At 45.7% G+C, this 15,145-nt stretch overlaps 1 protein-coding gene and 1 long non-coding RNA gene across 8 annotated transcripts in view; both read left to right on the top strand.

The window, feature by feature from the left end:
• Positions 1 to 14,644, top strand: part of LOC121058415 — a 32,758-nt gene extending 18,114 nt beyond the window's left edge. Inside the window, exon 2 of the long non-coding RNA XR_005814196.1 lies at positions 13,612 to 14,644. This is a non-coding gene — a long non-coding RNA (uncharacterized LOC121058415). The remainder of the gene's footprint in view (positions 1 to 13,611) is intronic.
• CAMTA1 (calmodulin binding transcription activator 1) overlaps positions 1 to 15,145 on the top strand; it is a 375,445-nt gene that overhangs the window by 79,710 nt on the left and 280,590 nt on the right. The window lies entirely within an intron of this gene.

Raw genomic sequence — 15,145 nt, 5'->3', positions numbered from 1 at the left:
ATAGTGAAATTAAGCGTCCCAGGGAGTAAAAGAAAATCTGCCTTTAAAATAATTATCCAGTGACTAATGTATTCTGTCTTGACAGCTGGTTATATATATATATAACCTTCTGAAAGTCATCGCATCAGCCCTGAACTCCCTGTAGTGCTCCCAGGTCCAGCTTTGCTCACATGGCAGTTGAGCGCTGCTGAAGGGACAGAAATCTTCTGGCTCCAAAGGTCTTGCTTTCAGCCTGTCTGAAGGTAGGCGTGCTAGCGCCATTTGTTATCCTATTTCAGCCCCAGCAGCGGCATCCTGGTTATAAACCAAAGCCACAAATGGCTTCTATTTCATCGAGCGCACAACACGACGCTCTCCTGGGGCAGGGGCAGGGGTGGCTGCCTGGGCAAAGTGGGCGCCGGATGGACTGTCAAGTCTTCTGTGGTCATAGCCCTTCTGAAAAGGACAACCTGTAGCTGTTAGCCTGTCTTTACAGGTAAGCTTTTTAGATCTGGACCATCGTGATTTGCTCTTATTTCACCCTCTTTTGTTTTGAGGGTATTTTGTGTGAACCGGTGACTGGTTGTACCGCATGTGATGTTCCAGGTAAAACAGCACCACTGGTTCACCTGAAGGCACTCTAGTGTTTTATTACTTCATCCCATTCCCTCTGCAGTCTGACTCCTTCTCTGTTACCCCCCCAGCACACTGAGCAGAGGTCTCTATCGTGCTGCATGCACCGATGCTCTGATCTGAGATCACCTGGAGGTGATGCCATTAACTCAGAACCTTGCAGGCTCTATGAATAATGTGTGTTCCTCTTCCAGTGCATGTTACTTTGCATTTTTTTCAACAACATACTTTGTTTCTCTCATGTTGGTCATTCACCTAGTCTGTTTAGGTCTCTCAGCTGGTTTTGCAGCCTGTCTGATCCTGACTTGAAAATGCCTATTGTCACGTTTAAATTTCATCTTCTCAGTGCTCACTTTCCTCAAAAGTTGTTGGTAAATATTAAGCAATATGGGATGTAGATGGCAGACTAATCCTAAAAGGAGGTAGGGAATCTCCTTGTAGCTGGGAATACAGATCTCCTCAATGACAAAAAACGTCTCTCAGGAAAGCTGTACGTGTAAAGTTAGAGAAGAACGTGTCTTGGCTCACCACTGGCCCAGAAGGCTGGGAGGTCCCTGGGAGGCCCCGGTTCTTTCTGTGTGTGGTCCTTTGTGTCACTGCTGTAGTCATTCATGCGAGGACCAGGTACCATTTGGGATAGTGTTTGAGAGCGTGTTGTGGTCACACAGCCTTCTTCATCGAGCAAAGCAGAATCAGGGCTGCGAGGGACAGCTTCCGCCAGACAGCTGAGGCGGCTCCATTGCGGGCCTCTGGAGCAGCCATGAGGCGCCGGGCCTCGAGGGGCTCCCAGGCCTGGGGAGCGCCCAGCGCCGTCCTCCACCCGCTGCACCGCCTGCGTGCAGTCAGCTCCCTTTTGCGGAGATGGCTGTCGGTGTGGTCCTTGCAGAACAACCGAGGTGCGTTTCCTTCTCTTTGTTGAACAAAATTTTAAAATATAGATATATATTTTAAATAACTTATCAAACTAACACATTACTGTGGGCATGAAACATGCACTTGGATGAGCATTCAAGGTCCCTCTCAGCAGCTGGATTTGGAGTACCTTAAAAGAGGGAGGGATATTTTCATCTGTGCTGTAGATTTGCCTTGACAGCATGTTAAAGTCAATATTATCGTAAAACCATTCTGCTTTTATAGCAGCCAATTTTGTTTTTGTTGAAAATACATTGTTTGATTTCTAGAGCCATTCATTTACAGTATCAAGGCTTCAAATTGGAGCCAGTTAGGTCTCAGAGTTGCTTTTAAAAAGCTTTTTCAAAAACCAAGAGCTTAAAGGTTAAAACTCGGTGAAATAAGCAGATAGCCAGCTGAAAGCTCTGAGGACAGATGCGTGAATAGCCTGCACGGAAGCTGCTGCTTATGGCTGAGTTCATACTTCAATGGCTATTGCCAATGAGAGCATCAAAATGTGTGGTCACACGTGAGTTTCAATAACAAAGGCGGGTAGGAACCTTGTCAGAAAATCATGAGCACGGTGCTGCATTTCTTTGTCCCCCCAGTGCCGCATGCACCGGTGCTGCCAGTGCCGCATTGTGAGGCCGGGCACAGGGTGCGGGTTGGTGCCTCTGCCCCAGGCTTGGTTCCTTCTGCCCTGCACCAGGAGCTGCCTGTGTCATGGCTATCTCCTTTTCTGTATTTCCTAAGAGATGCGTCAGCATCCTTGTTCCGTTCTTTTTTTTTTTTTTTTTTTTTATATAATAAATTTCCTCGGTAAATAGAGCTTGTAAACAGCTCCATGCTAAAAGCAGTGCCTGCACCACTCCTTGGCAGCCTCTCCCCCTTTCCTAGCTGAATACGTCCAGGATGACCCCAGTCCACCTCAGGCTGAGCAGCTCCGACACCTGTGTGGAGAGGCTGGGAGCAGCAATGGGGAGCGGTGCTCCAGTGGCTGTGGCATCGCCCTAGTCAGTGGTGGAGCCCCTGAGCTGGAGCTTGTCGCCACCCCAGGAGCAGGCGTTTGGACTTGTGTTTGGCTGGGAGGAGGAAAAAGATAAAAAGGGGGAGCGGAAACCAGCCGCTTAAAGATGTAAAGACCATGAAACAGCCTGTAATGCTTAACCTTTGGAAACTATTAGTGCTATCAGGCAGACACAATGGGCAAAATGGTGGAAATTTCCCTGGCACTTGTGCCCCTCTGACACGCTGCTTGTGGAGTCTCTCTGGAGCAGGACATGCAAGACACGGCTCTTCATCGTGCTGCAGGCCAGCTGCGAGGTGATGGATGGGCAAGGGCTGGTCTGCCCCTCTGCAGATAGAGGGCAATAGCAAGGTAATTTGCTTTAATTTTGGAGGGCTGAGCTTCCAAGCAGCCACAAGGAAAAGCTGATGGCTGCATCCATGCAGGTAGGGTGTTCCCCACAATGAGCAGAGAATGCAGTGAACAACAGGATGTCGGTGTTCCCAGCAGTGCCCCGGTGCTACTCAGAACTGCAAGTGTCTCCTACTGCAGAAATGCTTGTCCTTTTTTCACGAGAGTTTTCTCATAAGTGAAGGATGAATCTCAGGTCTTTGAAAATAACTTGCAAAGAATTTATAGTTCCCTGATGTTGCTTTGGTTTTCACACTGTTTACATTCTGTTCTAAAATATCAAATAATTCAGTTGCTGGGTGAGTTTTCAGTGCGGGTAGTTTTGAATGAAAAATAGATGGCAGCAACCGTTCTGTCTAGGGGGTCAGTTCTGCTGTGACTATCCAAGACTAATGGCACAGGATTAATAATACAGGCTTGTTTAATATTCATGGCCTGCTACTTATGTAGACCAGAAATATTTTCACTTTTATGCCCTGCACAAAGCTGTGAAGGGAGGACAGTTTCATTGCAGCTGTGAGTGTAATGAGTTGCACAGGAACTGATCCTGTACATTAATCAGCATTTGTTAGCTGTTTCTAGAAACTTGACCTATCGTTCCCATTACTGCTAAGAATCCACTGATTTACTAGATTAGATTTGGCATGTACATGCAGGACTTGAAAACCACAACCTAGCAGCACTAGCTAGGAATTGGAAATTGCAGCCAGGTTCTAATACTCATTTTTCATAGTTTTTTCATTTTAAACCTCAAGTAAGTAACAGTTAAAAGAAGGAGGAAGAACTTAATGAGCCATGAACACTAAAAATGAGGAAAGAGAGCCTAACATTTAGATTTACAACACAATTTACTGGATTACCAGGAATATGGAAGAAGATAGAATGGAGCTCAGAAGTACATGCACACACTTAGAGGTACAGGCACATAAAATACAGGCTTCCCAATATGTTGCTTTTCCTGGTAGCTCATCTTATCTTCTGAGCATGAGACATCAGCGTGTGCACCAACCGCAGACATACGTGCGAAGTGAGGCAGGCAGCAGGATGCTCAGTGGAGGGGACGTGCCCGCTGCTGCGCCCTGCCCGCAGAGCCGTGCCTGCAGGAGGGGACCCAGGGAAGCTTCACTTTGCCTTTCTTTAAAATTGGGAGATTATATTAATGTGCTAAAGGAAGTGGAACTGTAATCTGGAGTTTGGACAGGGAAATGCAAGCAGTCATAGAGAATAAAAAACTGTATATACCAATTTTAAAAAAACAAACAAGATTCAGGTGAAAGTTGTGGCATTAGCACATGCTCAGGTGTGAGGCACCGATGGAAGCTGATAGCTGGGGAGCAGCATTGTTTTATTCCAAGGGGCAAGTGGGAGGTGGGCATCGAGTTGGTCTGAGGCTGTTATGTGTTGCTGAAGCTTTGCGTTGTCCGAGTGAGAACTTCCTCGGGGCACTCATCATCCATGTCAGACAAAACGTGTGTAACAGGAAATGTTTGGTACCGGGCAGAGACTGAAAACACGTGAGAACTACGTGGGGTCTGAAGAGAGGGGCTCGGTGAGAAGAATCAAAGAACTAAACTGGCTTCATTCTGCTCTGGGGAGGAATTGCTGGGGATCTCTTGTCAGAGAGGGGCCTCGGCAGGGCTCGGGGCGCTGCGCTGCCTGGTCTGCAGCCGCCTCGTCCTGCCCGACGGAAGAAAGGCGCGTTTCTTAATTAGTTCTGTAATTAGATCATTTATAGCATTTTAGGTAATAATAGCAACAGTTTCAAAAGGTCTTTTTCATCCCATTGACGCTTTTTTGTTTGAGATTTATTTGGATTAATTGTGTAGGTGTTTGGGAAAAAGAACAAATACCTGCTGATATTTGATTTTATTCACGCAGCTGTGTGATGAAGAAAAATGGCAGCAGAAGGCCCTAAACTCTATTATGTTGTGTCTGGGAAGATTTGTGAGGGATATTTGGGTCCTAAAAATAGAATTTTGCACTTATCACTGCAGTTAACTGAAGAATTTTCATGTCTGTGTATCGAGGTGATCTGAGAAGGCTTTAGCTAACACGAACAGCCAAGTCGCTTGTGGTAAAATACAGAGGAATTGTTTCCTTGCACTGCTTCAGCTTTTTATGTGTGTGAATGTTGCTCCGCAAGGAGCTTTTGATTTCTGCTAGAAGACAGGTCTGTGGCCTGTGAGCAATGAGTAATTAATTTACATAAATATTTGAAGAGAGTTCTTCTGGTGAAGTTTTTCCTCTTGTTTACTCCTGCATTAATACAGGTTTGTCTTCCGTTTAGATTGTTTTGTTGTTTGAAGCAGAACAATACAAGGCTGTGGACTCTTGCCACAGAACTGCATCTGTGATGTAGTAGCCACCATCTTTACAAAGGGCAATCACAGGCCCATAGTCTCTCATAGGCCCCCTTTCTTTTAGGACCTTGAATACTTCATAAAATATTTGGGAATTGTATCAGCACGCTCCATGGCTTCATTTGAAGAACTTTTCATAAACTTTCATAGGTTTCATTTTGCTCAGCTGTGGTGCTGCATATACTGCAATGCTCAAGGCTTTATCAATACAATTTTTTCTGTTCACAGGTATGAAACATAAAAAATAAGAATTATAGTGGCTAGCATTGATAAATTTTATTTATTTTTAAGTTTGAATGTTGTTTACACAGTGATATAGGGGCATTTATGCTATATTTACATAGCCCCTTAGCTTGAGGAATCTCCCATGTTAACAATAGAAATAAAACCATTAAATAATCATTTAAGGTAAACTTACTGCATTATTTAGATAGGTGTTTAGGAGAAGGGAGGTCCTTGCTCATCCGTCTTACGGAGGGCAGGAGAGGGGTGTACAAATGATGAAAGTAACAGCATCCAGGATGACATTTTCCACTAATTAAGATTTGGACCCAGGTTGGAGAGGACTACTGAATTCAGTGTGAATTCAGGGCAGCTCTGCTTAATCAGAGTGCAGTATAGAGGGTAAAAATGTACCAGCTATTTCTGTTTCCAAATTTCTTTGCTTTGTAGCTGTCTGACCAGCATCATCATTCTAACACAGTTTTTATCATGATTTAATATGTATCTTTTAAGAAGGATTTTAATTCCCTGTCTGAAATAAGAAAACGCCATAAATCAGACACAGAATCTTTTAACATTTACAGTTTTAAATGAATTCCTGTTGAGAGTCTCTTAAGCCAGATTTATATCTGATTTTGCATTGAACTGTGTCGTTATGTGGGACTGAAAAACTCTTACAAAATTAGGCATAATGCAAAAACATGCTGAAAAGACAGTTCTGCAGAAATGTGGAACATTATTATGTTAGAGAATATTGGAGTGAAGAATATGCAGAAAGGGACAATTACCATAGATATTTTCCTTCTAATGAACCTTGCACAATTCTTTGGTGGAAGGGTTTGCTGATGTCTCCTTACAGGAAAATGCAAGCTGAGAAACCAGTGATAATTCACCTCGTCTGGAACTTGAGCGTAACTGTGTCGCCGTGAAGAGCTGGCCTCTTGCTCGCTGCCCGCACAGCGGAGAGGGGACGAGCTGTGCTGGGCTGAGGTCCCGGGGTGCGGGCAGGAGTGGCCTTGCTGGCCAGGGCTGGAGGAGCCGCGCGCGTGGCCCCGGCCCTGTTAGCAAGGTGCCTGTGGCCATGTCCCTTGTCCCCAGGGGAGCGTGCGGTTGGTTTCCGACCTCGAAGCAAGCGGCCTGTGGCCAGCCGGCTTCGCTGTGGGGCTGGGGGGAGGCCTCCCCCAGGAGGCAGCACCCACACCGCGGCCTGCGTTGCCCGGCGGGCGCCTGCTGCTCCTGGAGCCGCTGGGGGTGGCTGAGGAAGAGCTGTGCTCCGAGGGAGCGTGCCTGCTTCTGTGCCCTCGGAGGGCCTTCGGCAAAGCAAATGCGGGAGCAGGAGCTTAGAGGTCATTTGGTTTTCATTACTGTTCATGTTGTGTATGTATTTTGTTCTTTGAAACACAAATGGGGGCAGCCCATGTAGTTTCTCAGCCAAATGACCTTAGGAGCAGGTTGCAAATAAAAATAAAAAAACCAAAACAAAACACAAAAACAACAGTGCTTCCCCCAAAATTTTTTATAGACCAGTAGTCTAGATCCATACAGCCTCAATTCTAACAGTGTCCTTCAGCCTCCCTGTTTGCCGAGGCTGGCAATGACAGAGCTGTGCCAGTCCATAGCCAGTCCAGAGCTGCTCAGTGAGAGGGGCTGCATCAATACCAGCTTGTCCAAGAGGGTTCCAATAGAATAAGTCCACCCAGAGCAAGGAGCCATGTGCACACTTTGTCTTGTTACTGTGATGCTAAGAGACTCCCAGAGCTCCCTTATGGACTGTGGGGACTCATTTACTCCTGGATCAATCTGGTGGGGCTAAGAAACCCTTGTAAAGGAAAGAAGTTTTGTCGATGGCACCGTATACACAGGAATCGCACCAACAGCTCCAATGCGTGTCCTATGTGTTGGAGAAGTACAAACCTGAGTTTTAATGTATGTTCAGAACTGGGAAAGTATCTAGAAAGTATATTTAAATACCTACTTGTAAAAACATCTCTCAGCTTCCCATAAATAAACCTTTGTTTCATGAGGTTGCATACTCTTATACATTTATTGCTGTTAATGAAAAGTCTATAACAAGCTTGAGGATTATGAGAGCAATACCTTGATTCTGGAGATGGAATTGCCTTTCACCAGAAAATGTGCCTGTTTGTATTGACAGAAGTTAATGTAAATAGCTTTGCAGTTTTCCCTTTCTAAAGATATCCTCTAATATCTGCTATTGGATTGTTCCATTGATAGGGGTTTGGCTTTAAGCACTTCCTTAGCTGCAACAAATTCATGCTTTCCTTTAAAAAATGGAAGTCAAGTGAGTTTGAATTCTTCCAATTTAGATAGAAAATAAAAAGTTAAACTTAGTGCATTTGCTGATGATGTGGTACTTAAACCTGAATAAAGTAGGGAAAAAGATTAATTTAATAACACGGACACTGCCTGAAGTATTACTTCAGTTACTGCTCATGCAACTTAATTTAACTTTGCTGTTGTACTGAAAAAGCCAAAAGAGCTAAATATTCTCAATTTGTCTTTCTTGGTTGAAGAAGATGATAAAAATTCGAGGTACTGACTAAAAGATGCTTTATCACATAGCCCAAATCCATTAGCGGGGAAAGAATTTGAGAGAGGTGGAGGGGAAAGGAAGCTCACTGCTCGCTGGATTGAGTGCGGCATTGGGGTCTTTCCTGTGAAGATCCCTTGCGTTTCTCCCTGTGAGACAGCTGGGTCGGCTCAGGGCTTGCTTGCTGCAGTACTGAGCACCAAGATCTGATGCTTGCTGGCTACTCCTTGGGGAGGAGTGTGGGGTCCCAGCCCCAAAACCTCCTCACTAGGTTTTGGCCCAGGCACCCCCGAGGGCTGTCAGGGGTTCGGGTGTACCCCAGCCCTTCGTTGGCCCCGAGTTCACTGGAGTGAGCAGTGCCCTGAAGGACGTCTCACCGACGTGCCACCATCTCACGAAATGTGCAGTGGTCAGATCCTGAGCTTGCCATTAAACCGCTTCGTGCTTATTCTGGCAGTCAGGTGGGGCCAAACGTGGTTGTTTAGCCGCTCTTCCAGGCTACTGAAGAGGAATCTGGTTTGCAGTACTAAGGTGAATAGTGACAGCAAGTGGACAATCCCCACGTTCCTTTAAATCACAGGGCTTAGTCCAAGGTCACTTAGAATAATAATAATAATAAAATAATCATGTAATGATCTGTGGGTGTTTTCCAGTAACTGGAGATTGAGCATTATTTAATATCACTCTGTTTTTCTGACTATCCCTTAATTTAAGACTTAAATTGAAGATAAAATCTATCTTAATCCTATTAGGCATTGACTGATTCAAGGTCTGATTTTGCTAATACTTGTGACTAACTGTGCTTCTGAGACAAGTGATTCAGGACAACCACTGCTAACGTATTTGTGCAGAATTGTATTCATACTATCATGAAGACCCATTATATATTTAAGCTTGCTGTTACCAGTGTGCACGTGCATCTGGCAGGTAAAATTGCTGAGCGAATCTCGTTCAACCCAGTGACTTTTAACCACAACTTACTTGAGTGGTGTTTTTCCTCCTTTTCATGTTTTGTAGAGAAAATTCCTATTTTATTCCAGTTTCTTCATTCCAGGCCTGGCCTTGAACATTAAGCATTTAAGTTGTCCACTTGCTATTTAAATGTTTAAGAGGGAGTGAGGGGGGCTAATCACTTCATGGTCTGACCATGCTGCCCTAAAAGAAAATGCCTGTCCACTTAGTTTAATTCCGAGCCGAGCCCTACAAAGCTGCACAGCTCAATCAGTGTTCTCCTTGTAGTGATAAACATCTCCAGCAATTTCTCAATTTAAAATTTTAATGAAAAGTACAGCAGATAAGGCTGTGTGTTGGAAAAGGGTCCATGAAAACGGTCTAAACTGGATTGTGTAAACCCGTGATTGCTGTAAACTGTCCACGCTTTTCAAACAAGGGCCTGTCACGGCTGCATCCTGCAGCATGTGTGGGGCAGCCCACCCCTGCCCAGGCGGGACGGCGGGAGTGGCGAGGAGGACCCCGTGGTGCCGACCGGGTCCATCCTGCCGGGGCTTGCATGGGAAAGCTGGCGCTGGCCGGGGCGTTGAGTTTGAAGATCCATTCCTGTCCCATGGGGAATATTCCTCGTGCACTTCTGTTGTAGCAGCGGTGGAGAGACTGCAAGCATTTAGCAGCAGTGCTCTGGAAACATGCAGGCATACCTGAAAGTGCTGCATGGGCATGCCGTGGGGCACCTTTAGCTGAACGCATCACGTTCTGCGTTTCCATGCAGTCCCTCTGGCAGTGTTTCGATGTAGGCGTAGAACCTGTTGCGGTTGGGCTGTGGAGTGGATGAGGGCCTGTTTTTGTGCACTCCTGTCTCTTCCCATGAGTTTTCCTTGGGGATATGTCTGCCCATGTTTGAAGCTGTTTTTGTTGTGCTAAGGCTGCCAGTTGTTTCACTGTTACATGTCTGTGTAAGAGTTAAACTCAGCTGCTCAAATGTTAACTTGATGCACACTAATTCCGGCAGCATATTGAGTACTTGCTGCCATGACATTATTGTGAAACTTCTTCACAGTCAGATGACTTTATCAGCTAATCAGAGCTCAGGATTTCTAAATGTCATCTTATAATGTCTAATTAAGGTTGCAGTTTGAAGACATCATGTACTTTAATTGAAAACTGTAAGAGTAATCTATTCAATTTTTTTGTTAAATTAATAGTATGGACCTTTAACAGATGGTTAGTAAGACATTGTTATTAATGAAAACATCCTACTGTTTGAAATCCATCCACTTGCCGTCTCATGTAACTGGAAGAAATAAGGCATACATCTCCCAAACCAAATGCATTTTCCACTACATGGCTTTATTCTTATACTGTGCCAATTAGCAGTCCCAGTGCTGTGATTACACCTCTCCTGCAAGATTTAAACTTTTCAGTGGCTGGGGATGTATTTTCTGTTGGGCAAAGCTTAGCGAATGAATTGGCAGCAGCTAACAGACTGCAGGTCATCTCTCATGTCCCTCGTAAAACAAGGGAAAACAATAAGAACCCAGGGCCAAAAATACTTTTTTAATCCATTAGGGGAACCGGCCAGCTGGTCTGGCTTCAACGATGCCATGGTGTTTGCTGGCCCGCAAAGCAGCACCGCTGCCTCTCGAGAGCAGGCGCTGTCAGCCGGGGCACGCTGCCTGGTCCCCGCGGAGCTGCACTCGCCGTGCCGTGCTCGCCGGGCTGGGCCTTGCCAACAAGCCCGCTGTTCCTCCCGCTGGCTTTCTTTCCTTCCCTCTATTGCTTCCCTGCATCCCTGGGGACGTGTGGCAGCAGCAGAGACTCAGGAAAGCCAGCGTATTTATCACTCTCTCCTATGTGGAGGCTCTAAAATGGCTTCTGAAAAATAAATCTCCTTTAAGATCCTCTCAAAGCAGGGTTCGGCTTACTGCCCCAGGAATAAGGAAAAGGCTCCTCTTTCCGTGGGGACCTGTGGCTGCCGTGGAGGCAGCAGTGTCCTGCGCCCACCGCTCCCCGGTGTCGTCCCTCCTGCCAGGAGCCGCGCTGCCCGATCGGCCACCGGCTGGAGGCCCTGCGGTGAGGGGAGCGCTCCGGGCGCTCCGCAGGAGGACGCTCAGCCGAGGCCCAGCGGCACCGGGAGGCCACTCGGGTGGAGCAGCCTGGAGGCCATGCAGTGCCCCAGCGTGCCAGGCTTCGGAGGAGGCCCTGCGCCTCTGCGAGGGGCACGAGGGCAGAGGCCGGACACGCTGGTGGGCACTGATCAGCGCTCCCAGAGGAGGAATTTGCATCCACTCCGAGAAGATGGTGTTTGTGAGCCAGGAGGAGGAAGGGACTTCGTTACAAATCAAATCTTTTTCCCCTCAAGGGTTTTGAGGAAACGGAGGCTAGAACAAGTTTTTCTTTACACAGGGGATGAAGACAAGTAGTGGGGGGTTGGCAGGCAGCAGCCCAGCCTGTTCTGCCTTCCCATTCCAGGGATGGGAGTATGTCTCAGCGCAGCAGTGACTGTAAATGTTTCAATTAGTTAGCTTCAGATATCGATAATAAAATCTAGCTTCTATCTAATTAGATAGAACATTAGTTGGTGTACCCTTACTCAATTAGAAAAATACATTTTAAATGAAGTTTTAATTTATTTTTGTCTTTAATTTAGTCACAATGGAAAAGGCAATTTAGTAATGTGAAAGCTTTCTTTCAGGTACTTTGAGTTAGAAATCAAGCGAGGTAATGTTGCACCACCACATTTCTTTCCCCTTTGTTTTAAGGGGCAATTAAAGCAAGTCCTGCACAAGTATGATTGCTGCTATGGAACTGAATGGCACCCAAAATCTTTGACATTCTAGCTCTTGTAATCAAGTATCTTGTGAGCAGGATAGAAAGGAAGGGCAGAAGAGCAGGGCCACTGCACTCCTCCTCCATTTGCTTATAAAACACAGGGCTTGAAAGAGTAATTGCTTGGCAGCTGCGCTGTGTAAGTAACACAGCGTCAACGTTGGTGCATGGTTTGGGGGCTTGTTGCTGCTGGCTGGGGTCTCAAATCCATCTCCTTTAGCACTCCGTCCTCCCCTCTGTTCTCTGCCATTGGCTAGAAGTTGCTTTGCAAAGCAAACATCCCTTACTCCTAAACATCACCACTTCTGATTTGGCTGGACTTCTGAGGGAAGAAAAAAGCATCTTGGATCTCACCGCAGAGGGCAGGAGGCCTAAGCCCCTAGGAGACCTCCACAGGCTAACCAGCGCTGAAGGCTGTGGCTCACAGCATGCGCTGTCCTCAAAGAGGAAAGGCTTGCTGAGCTAGAACAGCTGCTACCAGATTTTTGAAAGGCTTAGTCCCCCACTTTCCAAATGTGGCTTCTGCGATTTCAGTCTGCTGCAGGATGAAGAGGAATGACCCAGTGCACTTATGATTTGTTGTGGTGGAGACACCAACATAACTAGGCGTCTCCATGCAACTCAATGCACTGGTTTATGTGATAAAATTGTTTGTTTCACTTCGTTTTTCAGTTTTGTAATGAAACACCTCTTTATCAATGATCTAGCTTAATACACGGAGTATAAAGTTTTACTGGAATTTTTTGGAAGATAATTCATGGCATGCTTTCTAAAACCAAAACCATGCACCTCTTGTCTGACAACATAGCTTGCTATGTCTTGACAAAATGCAATACCATGGAAGCTTTATCGTGTCCACTTCCGACTTATATTGCTAATGCAGTAAAATTACATTGATACTTAGTTTTATTCCCATTTTCAACTTTGGAGACCATGGATCAAAATTGCTGCTTTAGAAAATCATAACTGGGTAACACTTCCAGACACACACACACAGACACACAAGAAAAGAAGGAGAGCACTAATGTCAAGAGGAAATAAAACATTTTGTTTTAAAAGTTTTCTGTTGTTGATAGATATTTGTCAAACTAATGCCAACTTGACTTGTATTTCTCTGCTCTTTAATCAAAAGCTTTGTTTGCTTTTCTCCTGCTTCTAATCTCTCTTACCAAGCAAAATTCTTTTCTAGACATTATTTCTATTTTAGGCAAAACAACTGGATAAATGAAATTGTGTTGTGTTTTTTGTTCTATTGATGCTGAACAAGATAGTAACAGCCTGCTCTGTGTGGCTTTCAGATCAGTTTGTATTTGTAATATTCAGAATATTAATGGCTTTGACAATGGGGACTGCTAGAAAATGAAAACTGCTTGATCCCAGCTGAGAAGATGCTACATAATCATCATGAATTTGTATTTTCATTTCAGAGTGGAAGGACAATAAAGAAGCTATGAGCTGGAATTTGTCTCTGTAGCAGTGAGGACATAGAGATTTCCTAAGAGAATAAATGTGCTTGCTTAAGAGATCTCAACTTTATTAGCTCTGTGGTATAAATTCAGAGATGTATACAAGCTCTCATGCTTTCTCTTAAAACATGCATATATTTCAGTTTTATTAATTTGGATGTGTATAATTCATACAGAGTAATAACTTGAAATTCAGATATTGTTTTTAAACTCATTATTTATTATTTTGAGACAAAATAGATGACCTAAGCTAACTGGACAACTACTGGGGAATGGTATTTTGGTTCCAATCTCTTCTTTTCTTTTCAGAGGCCTGGTGGGAACTGATAATACACTTAAAGGTGCAAAGATATAAACCGGGGGAGGTCAAGCCAGGGGGAAAGAGCTTGCATTCAAATGGCGTCAGATTCCCTGCAGGTAGAGCCTCTGGGACAGAGTTGGTTGATGCTACTTTTCAGAGCTAAGAAAGCTGCGTCTGTGCTTCTGTGTTGAATTCTGCAAGTCAGGGCTGCAATAGCAGCTGTAGGAGGAGGGATGATGCGGATAATCTGGACGTTGGTCACCTTAACCTGGGCCCTCTGGCAATGCACAGCTGCTGCATCCGTAACGGACCAGAGGACTTGTTTGTCAAAAGCAGGATTTGTTTGTACCACTGCCTCTATATGGACTGGAGCCAGCTTTTCAGATGAATGATGTTGAAACCTTTTCTCCATTTCAGTTTTGGCTGGTGTCTGATGCCAGGCTCGGTATCAGCCACGCACCAGGGAGCCACTCGCAGTCCCACGCTCCAGGGCAGCGAAGGGGCTCTGCCGCCCACCCGCCTTCCTCACGGTGCTCTGAGGAGACCCCCTGGCACAGGGGCCTGGTGTCTGCAGGTGTCCACTTGGTTTTGCTGGGCTAAATGCTGGCGCGCTGGGCTGCAATGCTGAACTTCAGCACTGGCTAAGCAGGTGCAAACCACTGGTTGTCACTCAGAGCCTTTGTTCTTACACAGTTCTCCTCTCTTCCGCTGCCTCTTGGGTCCATGTCAGAGCTTTCCCTGATGCTACCTGAACAACTTTGTCCCCAACACAGTGTTTCCTTCTGTCTTTTTCTCTCTCAAACACTTCCTCAAGCAAGTGGAGCCTGGACTCAGAGTGCATCAACAACAATTAGCTCAAGCAAAGGAGTGCCTGCACATGGTATTTTGGGTTTGGCCAGAAGCAGAGCCCTACAGGATTATTGCCTGCTGCCTCTGTCGGGTGATGCCTGCCTCTGCATTTGCAGCCCGGCTGTCTCTGAAGGTGGCAGGCTCAAGCTCATGTCTTTATTAGTGCATAAAGCCAGGCTGACACGAGCCTTAGTTCACACCTCACAGAAGCGCTGGTTGTTCATGCCAAAGGTGTCCCTTGGAGATGTCCAGACAGTGCTGTGCACAGCCCGCAGCTGTACTGCCCTGTGCTGCAGCTCTCCTGCACGGTGCTGGGCGGCAGCCTGCAGGCTGGGTGGGATGCTTCGTCTAACAACATCAGTGGGAGGCCAGACTACAGCTCATCCTGATGCTCGCGCAGTCCCAGGGAATAGTGTTTTCTTGCATCTCCTTCAAGCTGATGTTCAGGTTTAGGCTGCCTACTGTCAGGTGAAGGTATTTGTTGCAAATCTCAGAGTGTTTTATAGCTCTTTATTTTTTCTTCTGAACAAGGTCTTTGTTTTGCTGCAAATCCTTCAGCTCAGAGCAGAATAAAGTCTGCAGCTTTTCTGCAAGCATGATGAATAATGGGCTTCTCTTGAAACCGTTATGTTGGATCCCTGCCCATCAGTCCATTCTCTGCTAAATGTCCTATTTAGTTCCCATTCGTAAAGA

Source organism: Cygnus olor, chromosome 21 (assembly GCF_009769625.2).
Source record: "Cygnus olor isolate bCygOlo1 chromosome 21, bCygOlo1.pri.v2, whole genome shotgun sequence".
Classification (NCBI taxonomy): domain Eukaryota; kingdom Metazoa; phylum Chordata; class Aves; order Anseriformes; family Anatidae; genus Cygnus; species Cygnus olor.
This window is presented reverse-complemented; position numbering and strand designations above follow the sequence as displayed.